Genomic DNA, 10,197 nt, shown 5'->3' on the forward strand with positions numbered 1-10,197 from the left:
ATTTATACTGGTGTTTGGAATACCTGGGTTTTTTGAAAACCAGTTTACTTTTAAATTGATATAATAAATCATTTTGGGGCATAATGACTCCTAATTTCATAGACTTCGAGCTCTTTTTTAAATTTTTATAAATATATTTTTTGTTGATTTCAGAGAGGAAGGGAGAGGGGTAGAAACATCAATGATGAGAGAGAATCATTGATCGGCTGCCTCCTGCTCACCCCACACTGGGGATCGAACCCGCAAACCAGGGCATGTGCCCTGAGGGAATCACACTATGACCTCCTGGTTCATAGATCCGACGCTCAACCTGTGAGCCACACCAGCCAGGCTAGATAGACTTCTTTCTCTGAAAAGCATTTAAGGGGATGTTTTATCTAAATCTTTGGGCATAGTAGCTGACACCTGTGCTAATAAAGGTAAAAAAAATCCTCGTTGCTTTGCATGAATAAACGGATAAAAGGTATGCTTGATGTGTAATCATAAGCAAATGGCTTCCTGAATTTTATAGTTCATAATAGGAAATCTTCAATGCTGATGTCATTAAACTTACAGTGGTATTTTGACATTTTTACATCTAGTAGTTGAAAAATAGCTTCTGTGATTTAGAATATTTACTACTAGCTTTTAAGGTCTTAAAAGCAGAAAGAATCAATGACAAAATGTTAAAAGCAGCTTGTGCTTAGACAGTTGCTAAGATGCCAAATTATCTTAACCCCAACCAAAGCAAGCTATAGAGTCTAGGCTGAATGTTACAAATGAATATAATTCTTTATTTTTAATGGGGGCCTCCTTTTATGTAATGCCTGACTAATAGCTCATGGTATATATGTGTGAATAATTCAATTAGATTTTCATGTACATTAAAAGCTGTTCTGTGTGTTTTAGGGGCAAGATTTACCTGGACTATTAAAACTGGCCTTCTCTCTGGGATAGGCCCTCATTTGGTTTGGGCCTAGTTGACGTCACTGACAGGGTGGAAACTAAAATGCCTTTAAATCATAATTGGTAATTTATTTCATCCTTATGCATGCTACTCTGTTCATAACAACAACACCAATGATTTCATTAAAAACAACAAATAATTACAACTAACATTTGATGTTACTCTGCATGACGGGCCCTGTTCTAAGTACGTTTATTGTCAACTAATTCTCATGTTGATCCCGTGCGGTATAAACAGTATTATCCGCAACTCACAGGGATGAGGAGGTAGGTCACACCTGTGGTAAGTGGCAGGCCCAGGCTGGTGAGCCCAGGCAATCTGCTGCAGAACTCGTGCTCCCATGTCTGACCTAAGGAGGCTATGCCAAGTTTGGGGTAGTCTTGTGTGTTTGAGGGAATTAACTGAAGATTTTTGCAAATGGGCCAAACTGGAAAACCCCACTCTTAACAGCAAGCCTGAGCTCACGTGTCCTCACCTGCCTTCCTCATTTCGTTGTTGAGTTTCCAGGACTTACAACACTTTATGCATGTGTGCATCCTCCAGGTTTGTCATCTTGGGTCTGTTCCCTACTAAATGTGACTTCCTGTGGGAAAGGACCCCCTATTGTTATTTTAGAACTTTGATATTTATTCACATTTTTATTCATTTATCCAGTTAGTGGCAGGAATTTAGATGCTCTCCCATAGTCTCCAATATTCCCACACCCCAAATCAGCATACAATCTAAGTAGAAATACTGTGCTTGCTATACAAACCAACTGGAAGACGCATCCCTTCTGTCCCTAGCCTTCCGCGCGTCAACTCCTTTCACGTGCTGCCACTGTGTTCTGTAACTGCTTCAGCGACACGGTCTAATGCCTGGCTCCTTCATTCACCTGCGTGAACAAACGGTATTTTTTTTTAATATATATTTTATTGATTTTTTACAGAGAGGAAGGGAGAGGGATAGAGAGTTAGAAACATCGATGAGAGAGAAACATCGATCAGCTGCCTCCTGCACACCTCCCACTGGGGATGTGCCCGCAACCAAGGTATGTGCCCTTGACTGGAATCGAACCCGGGACCTTTCAGTCCGCAGGCCAACCCTCTATCCACTGAGCCGAACCGGTTTCGGCAACAAACGGTTTCATTAAGTCCTTTCCACCAGGCGGTGTTTTAGACCTGAATTATGACCATCATGGCAGCGTCTGGAGTTCCCGCCCTCAGTGAAGCTCCTGCTTTAAGTGTGTCGTAACATGAGGCCAGGCAGCGTGAAAGTGCTGAGATGAAAATGAGGTAAAGGTGGGGAGGATTGAAAATGGTGAAGGAAGCTCAGTTTCCATCCCTACTGTGTACATAGTGGCTGCTTCATAATGACTTGAATGAATGAAAATTAAGCTCAAGGTAGAGATTTAGTCTATTGTCTTAACACTAGAATCAGCTGTTAGGTTATCATTCCATTCTGAAGGGTGAACGCTGGTGTAAGTGACTGTCCTTAAAGTTAGCCTCTGGTCCAAGGTGAAGGTAGGCCCTGCTGAGAAATATTTGACTCGGATTCAAGAACTGTCTCACTCCCTGAATTCAAACAGAACAACAATTTTCAGGGTCAAGTTTGCATGCATCTTTTAATTAATGAATTTGTTAATATGTCCCATTGAGAGAGGACTACAGAAGAAAGATTTATCTCCCTTTGGGATGACAAGGAGAGAAAGACTGTGATGAGGGAATAAATTAGGCATGCCAGCAACGGTGCTAATTGGGATGCTGACAAAATGTAGCTCAGCCAGGGCTTATTCTCATTGAAAGTCATTCTGTGTCCGAGTCTGTCACCACATGAGTGGCTTTGAAGTCTGCTACCCAGTGGCCCTGTTTGGCTTTGAAGGACAGCCACTAATTAGGACGCTGTGCATTTAAAGAATGCAGCTCTTTTCAAGTCTGTGAGTTCTTAGAACAATGACCTTGGAAAGATTGGGATTTGCTTCCTGACTCTGGAAGGGGGAGAAAACAGCTCCAATGGGACCGCTTCTGAAAAGCTCTCCCAGCATCCTCTTCACCCCTGCCTTCTCCATACCCACCAGTCTCCTCGGCGCTATTGTCTTCGAGTTGCTTCATCCGTGCCTGTTTCTTAGGCTAGTTGGAACCCGGTAGGGGCAGGGCGCTACCTTGTTTAACCTTTTATCCTCAGCGCCTCTCACAGTGCCTGGCTTGTGCATGAAATGTGATAAAAGTATTTGAGTATCGTCTCTTTGGAGAAAGATAAATGTCTTCTGAGTCTGCAAACCCATACTATTTTCTTTAAGCGAGTGTTGAAAGCGTAAAAGGCGCGCAGCTGCTTGTTGATCTAATTCATCAGTGCAGTGTGCCAAGGAACGCCAGGCCGCCTGTTCCTACTTCACGGGAGGGTGGCTTGTCCTTCCTTGTTCCAAGTGCCAGAAGGCCAAGCGCATGGCAGGGGTTTCCCTTAGAAAAGGCACCAGAAGTGTCTGATGGAGTGAGTAAGGGGGGTCGTGGATCACCTGGCTCGGAGCTCCTTTATGGAGACTTGGGTCCAAAGTTCAATTGTGGTGTCCAGGGTGGGAGCGGGCATGGAGAACAAAAATGTGAATAATCCTTGTATCAAGTGTGGTTAGAAAGTGTCAGTGTCCAAACCTGTAGAGAATTGTTACGACTTTATTTGAGCCAAACTGATGACAACTGCCAGGAAGCAAAATCTCAACAGATTGAGAAAATGCTCCCGAGAATGGCAGGGTTGCACCTTATTCTAGACAATGAACATGTATAGTACATGGAGATGGTACACGGGAGGAGATGACAATGAGGGATTCCGTGGCCTCAGGTTCTGGAGGGAGATTGTGCCCTGAGGGGTCTAGAAAAAAGGGGATTACTCTGACATTCCAAAGGTATCCTATCTAATAAAGAGGGATTATGCTAATTGACCATCACTCTGTCCAAAGATGGCTGCACCCACAGCTGAGGCCAAGTTCCCTTAAGGAGCCTTAATGAGCAATCAGCAGGGACCTGAGGCTACGCCCTCCTCCACCCCTGTGGGGCTTGACTGGGGACCTCAGGCCACGCCCCCCACTCAGCAGGGCTTGACAGGGGATCTCAGGCCATGTCCCCCACCTGGCAGGGCTTGACAGGGGACCTCAAGGCACGTCCCTCGCCCCATCTGGGGGACCTCAGGCCACGCCCCCTATCCTGGCGCCGGGCCAGGGGACCTGAGGCTATGCTCCCTGCCTGGTGGGGCTTGACAAGGGTGGGACTGGCTGGGTCTGGATCTAGCCCAATGGGGAGGGGGGCTGGGTCTGGATCTCACGCGATTTTGAGGTGCATGTGGGTGGGTGGGGACTTCACTCTGGGTCCCCCTTTTAATGTGCACGAATTTCGTGCACCGGGCCACTAGTGTTATCATAGCTGCAAAGACAATAGATAAACCCAGTTAAGGTGAAGATTGACCTTTGACAAGGAAGATGCTGGCCTAGGACATGTGTATCCCCATGACTTACTTTCAGAAGGAAGTTTTAATTTCAGACCATCCTATGGTGGTTACTTTAGGTCTGCTGGTTTGCAAGGCCACCATGCAGGCCTCTCCTGAGCTTGTCAGGGTTAGAATGTGGCCCCTTTTTTGTCCACGGAAGGAAGGGTACTTGCTAGAGAGCAGCTTGGAGGTGAGAGTTCTGTTTTTGTTATAACTTGGGAGTCAACGGAGCCTGGTTAAATGCTGCCAGGAAGGAGTCAGTGAGAGGGAGGGGTTGAGATAAAGAATAAGTGATGGATCTTCAATCCTCGCAGGCAGAACACACTTTCATTGCACTTGGAGGGAGGAGGCAAGCCATGGTGTAGATGTAGACGGGCTGTCGGTGGCCTGGCTCAGCTCCCTTCTAATGACTTCTCTTTTCTGGTGAAGTTGAGGGCGTGCTATTCTTTGGAAGGGGTGGAGGATGGGGAGAAGTGGTCGGGCAGGAGTTTTGAGGAATGAAGAAAATGAGTTGGCTGTCATGGAGACTGGCAGAAAATCTGGAAGGATTGCTGGACTGTCCTGGAGGTCCAGTTGAGGCTATTTGTAAGGCAGTGATTGATGCGATGGATCATGGAGTCTGGATTTGCTAGGAAAGAAGTAAGAACAGAAGAGGATTGAGAGAAGAAAACAGGAATTAAAACACTGAAGGTCTTGTGGAAATTAAGTACAGATGTGGTGACTGTAATTGGAATGAAAAGTGATAACTTGGGATCAAACAAGATTGGATTTAATTGGGAGAGCAATTCTGGGTGCTGACAAGGTCCAGGGGGTGGCCAAGGGAAGGGTGACTTAAGTGACATTGAGAAGACATTCTTTTGAGATCAAAGAACTAAGATCTTGCCCTAGCCGGTTTGGCTCAGTGGGTACAGCGTCGGGCTGCAGACTGAAGGGTCCCAGGTTTGGTTCCGGCCAAGGGCACATACCCAGGTTTCGGGCTTGATCTCAGTGTGGGGTGTGCAGGAGGCAGCCAATCAATGATTCTCTCTCATCATTGATGTTCCTATCTCTTTCTCCCTCTCCCTCTCTGAAATCAGTAAACATATATTTTTAAAAAAGAACTAAGATCTTGACCTTACCCAGGATAACTGCAGGGCTTGGGGTGGGAAGGGAGGTTGAGCAAGGTGCCAAGTCTCCCCGAATGAGGAGGAACAATAAGAGGCTGGCCTTTGATGTTGACAAAGTGGAGTATAAAAGCTGGTTTAGCATCAGCCTGCATGGTTAGAGGACTTGACATTGGGGTTCTCCTCCCAACTCCTGGGTACAGTCTGTGGGATGAGGGTGAACTCTCCTTAGGAGGGCTACGGAGCAGAAGTGGAGTCTTTGCAGGGAAGGGCCAGGATTCACTTACCCCAAGGAGGTGGAAGAAAGGACCCGTGAGTGATGTGATTGTGGGTGGGAGAGATTTTACCGTGGAATGAAGTTCCAGAGGGCTCAGGTGGAGGCTGTGGAGAGAAGGTAGTAGTAGGAGTTTGTCCAGTGGGAAGGGAGCTCTTGGACGTTACAGTGAAGGCGAAGAGCCGACCAGAGGGGCTCAACCTCTGAGCCAGGAGGTCACGGTTCGATTCCCGGCCAGGGCACATGCCCGAGTTGTGGGCTCCATCCCCTGTGGGGGGGGGGGGGGGGGTGTGCAGGAGGCAGCCAATCAATGATTCTCTCTCATCATCGATGTTTTGATCTCTCCCTTTCCCTTCCTCTCTGAAGTCAATAAAAATATATTTTTTAAAATGTTTGGCCTTTAATTTTTAAAATATTTTACATTCACAGAAACAAGAAAGCAGTTAGAGTCGGTATGTGCCCCTTTGTCTCCCCCCCCCCCCCCCACGCAAACCTCCACCACCACCCCCAGCCGGCCCCACAGTGGTACATGTATTAATATATGATCATCAGTGAACCTACGCTGACGTTTTCTTTTTTTAATGTAACACCAGCAGGTATAAATTGTTCCTTAGGGTGGCCGTCCCTGTGTCCCGGGAGCCTTCCGGAGGGATGCCTGTGTGCAGCTTGTTAGGACAAGGTAGGGGGCACGGGGCCAGCTGCGCTGTGGCTTTATCATCATCTCCAGATGCAGGCGCTCCGGGGAACGGCACGGACTGGCGAGCCTAGGACAGCCCGCGCGTCCTGTCTGACGGCCCCTGCTCTTGTCCCTCCCACTTCATGCAGTCCTTAAGGCCCTCGAAGTGCAGAAACACAGCCCGACCGGAGCCATGGGGTGGGAGACAAAGCCAGCTTCCGAGATGCCAGGGTTGACGCTGAAGGGACGTGGGCAGCATATGCCAACAAAGAATAACACCAGCGGCCATTCACGCCGAGTCCCGGTGGGAGGGTGAGTGAGGAGCAGGTCCCCCAGCCCTCCTCATTCTGCACGAGCTGGACGAACGCTGGTGGGGTGGGCAGCGCCCCAATCTCCAGGGAGCGATTCCTCCACCCGCCTGGCCCAGCGCCCCCCGGGCCGGCCCGCAGGGACAGGCTGGGGAACCAAGCGGGAAGACTCGGCGAAGCATTAACTTTCAAAGGAAGCTCTGCCCTCATTAAAGAGGGGACGCGGTGCCAACTGGATGCGGATTCCGTCTTTGTAAGCTCGCCGTATTTTTACAGAACTGACAATAGAATTTCTTTCCCCCAAACAACCAGGCAACTTAAAAACGAATAGAAGTGCGCCCTGGCCAGTGTGATCAGTGGTTAGAGCGCCCGCCTCTGCACAGAAGGGTCTCAGGTTCAATTTCGGGTCAAGGGCACGTACCTGAGCTGCAGGTTCCATCCCAGGCCCAGTCGTGGCATGTGCGGGAGGCGAACAGTGGATGTGTCTCCCTCACATCCATGTTTCTCTCTTTCTCTCTCCACCTCCCTCCCCCTTCCTCTCTCTCTATAAATCAATGGGGAAAATGTCCTTGGGTGAGGATTAACAAAAAACAAACCAAAAACATTAACCGGAGAGGAATTTGAAGCTGGGACGTGAAAGCAACTCAAGAACCAGGTCCGAGGGCCCACTGATTCCATTTGTGTATTGATTTCCTAAGAGGGAGAGAAACTTTGTACAAACGGGCTGAAGAGGACCCCTGCCCGTTTCTAAGTTTTTCCAGCGTAGTGTCTATTAGGAAGTGGCATATTTGTCAAGAAATGCACTACCAGCCGAAACCGGTTTGGCTCAGTGGATAGAGCGTCAGCCTGTGGACTGAGGGGTCCCGGGTTCGATTCCGGTCAAGGGCATGTACCTTGGTTGCGGGCACATCCCCAGTGGGAGGTGTGCAGGAGGCAGCTGATCAATGTTTCTCTCTCATCGATGTTTCTAACTCTCGATCCCTCTCCCTTCCTCTCTGTAAAATATCAATAAAATATATTTAAGAAAAAAAAAAAGAAATGCACTACCACCTCCTTCGAAAATGATCAGAAATTAGTAAGCAGTTCTCTTGGAGAGTAAATTGAGTTGTTTCTAGAGACGTTTACCGACAGACGGGCCAGCACCGTGTTCTTGAAGGTCTGCCGTGGGTCCCTGCTCAGCTGGCAGAGTGAGACGCTGGCGGAAGACGCCCTGCCCCGTCTTGCACTTGGACTAATTGGACAGCTGATTTATAGGCCCGTGGAAAAACCTACTGCTTTTGGCTTAAGTTATGGTACCTCATTTAGCCACGAATCTGAAAGGTTTGACTGAAAAGCTGCTTTAAATGTGGGCTGCTGAACTTGCCTGGGGTGACAAGAACTCATAATTTTTCCACCCATGGGGAACTCGTTTTGTTGTTGTTAATCATCATATTTTTTCCATTGATTTATTTTTTATTTTTTAGAGAGAGTGGAAGGGAGGGCTGGGGAGATGGAGAGAGAGAGAGAGAGAGAGAGAGAGAGAGAGAGAGAGAGAGAGATTTGTTGCCTCCCACAAATGCCCTGGCCGGGGCCTGGGCATTAAGCCTGCAACCCAGGTATGTGCCCTCAGTCGGGAATCGAACCCAAGATCCTTCGGTGAATGGGGAAATGCGCTAACCACTGAGAAACACCAGCCAGGGCAGGAAAATCTCTTTTAATGCACCTCATGTCATGTGACACAGCATAGACCAGCTTGACTGGAAGAGACAGGAGACTGTGAGGCAGGCTGGGGGAGGCAGGGAGGAGGAGGAGAGGGGCAGGGTGGGGGCTGTCGCCTGCACTTCAGCAGGATCACAGTTTGGGTCCCCTCTGGGGAAAAGCTTTCCTTTCTCCAGGCACCAGCACCTGCCTTTTTCCCTGTCAGCTTTCTCTCTACTTTTAACTATTGCAGGAAATGTCTTTAAACCGTTAACCATTGCCACCTAAAACTGCTCTCCCAATCCAGTCCTTCCCACCTCCACCCGGGGTTATTTTTCACTACAGGCCCGATGCACGCAATTCTGCAAGAGTGGGCCTTCCTGCCCTAGCTGGTTTGGCTCAGTGGATAGAGCATTGGCCTGTGGACTGAAGGGTCCCAGGTTCGATTCCGGTCAAGGGCATGTACCTTGGTTGCGGGCACATCCCCAGTAGGGGGTGTGCAGGAGGCAGCTGATTGATGTTTCTCTCTCATCGATGGTTCTAACTCTCCCTCTCCCTTTTTCTCTGTAAAAAAATCAATAAAATATATTTAAAAAAAAAAAAAAAAAAAAAAGGAGTAGGCCTTCCTTCCCCCGGCTGCCAGCACCGGCTTCCCTCTGGCACCCGGGACCCGGGCTTCCCTTGCAGCCCCAGCTTCGTCCAGAAGGTGGTCCGGCCTAGTTAGCATATTACGCTTTTATTATTATAGATTCCTTACCATTTACTACCACCTAACACGCTATTTTCTTTATACATTTTAAATATTGTCTCTCCTGCTAGAAAGTAAGCTTCAAGAAAGCCAAGGCATCATGTTTGTTTTGTTTATTGCTTTATCTCCAGCACCTGCCTGGCACATAGTAGGTGCTCAATAAATATTTATGGACTGAAGGAATAATGGCAAGCTCTACTGCTCAAGACTACTTCACACCCTCTTGTACGGCGTTTACTCAGAGTTGCTAAATACGAGACTCAGGTGCCAGATTGGAGGGCGAGGGGGTAGGATTGTCATCAGGCCCTGTTCCATCGGTGTGCTCAGAAGCTCTGCTGTCCCTGTCTCAAAATTCTTAATAAAATGTTCTTCGAGCCCTGACCAGTTTGGCTCAGTGGATAGAGCGTCGGCCTGCGGACTCAAGGGTCCCAGGTTCGATTCCGGTCAAGGGCATGTACCTTGGTTGCAGGCACATCCCCAGTAGGGGGCATGCAAGAGGCAGCTGATCGATGTTTCTCTCTCATTGATGTTTCTGACTCTCTGTCCCTCTCCCTTCCACTCTGTGGAAAATCAATAAAATATATTTAAAAAATAAAAATAAAAAAAATAAAATGTTCTTCGACCTTCTGCTTGGTAAGTGAAGTCCAGTGGAACAATGGAGAATGCAGGTGAGAGAGAGAGAGAGAGCCATGCCACGTGCATGTCCAGTGCCGTTCCTCACCACCCGTTTACATAGAATGTCCAGGATGCCCCGGAACCCCACGATGCCAGGCAGCGCTGTGAATAAAAGAGCCCAGGCCTCACCCCCCGGGACCCCCAGTCCGGGCAGCAAGTGGGATCCCTGGCACTCACCCGAGAGGAGTTCCCCACGTGTGGTCTCACCAGAGTCACCAGAAAATGAAACCAGACAACCAAGGGGTCCGGACTGCCTGTCACTACTTGAGCCGATTGCGCAGAGACAGGGTTGGATCCTAGATGAGCGTTTATTCCAAGACTGCCGGCAGTACGG

Source organism: Plecotus auritus (genome assembly GCF_963455305.1).
Source record: "Plecotus auritus genome assembly, chromosome: 11".
NCBI classification, from domain to species: domain Eukaryota; kingdom Metazoa; phylum Chordata; class Mammalia; order Chiroptera; family Vespertilionidae; genus Plecotus; species Plecotus auritus.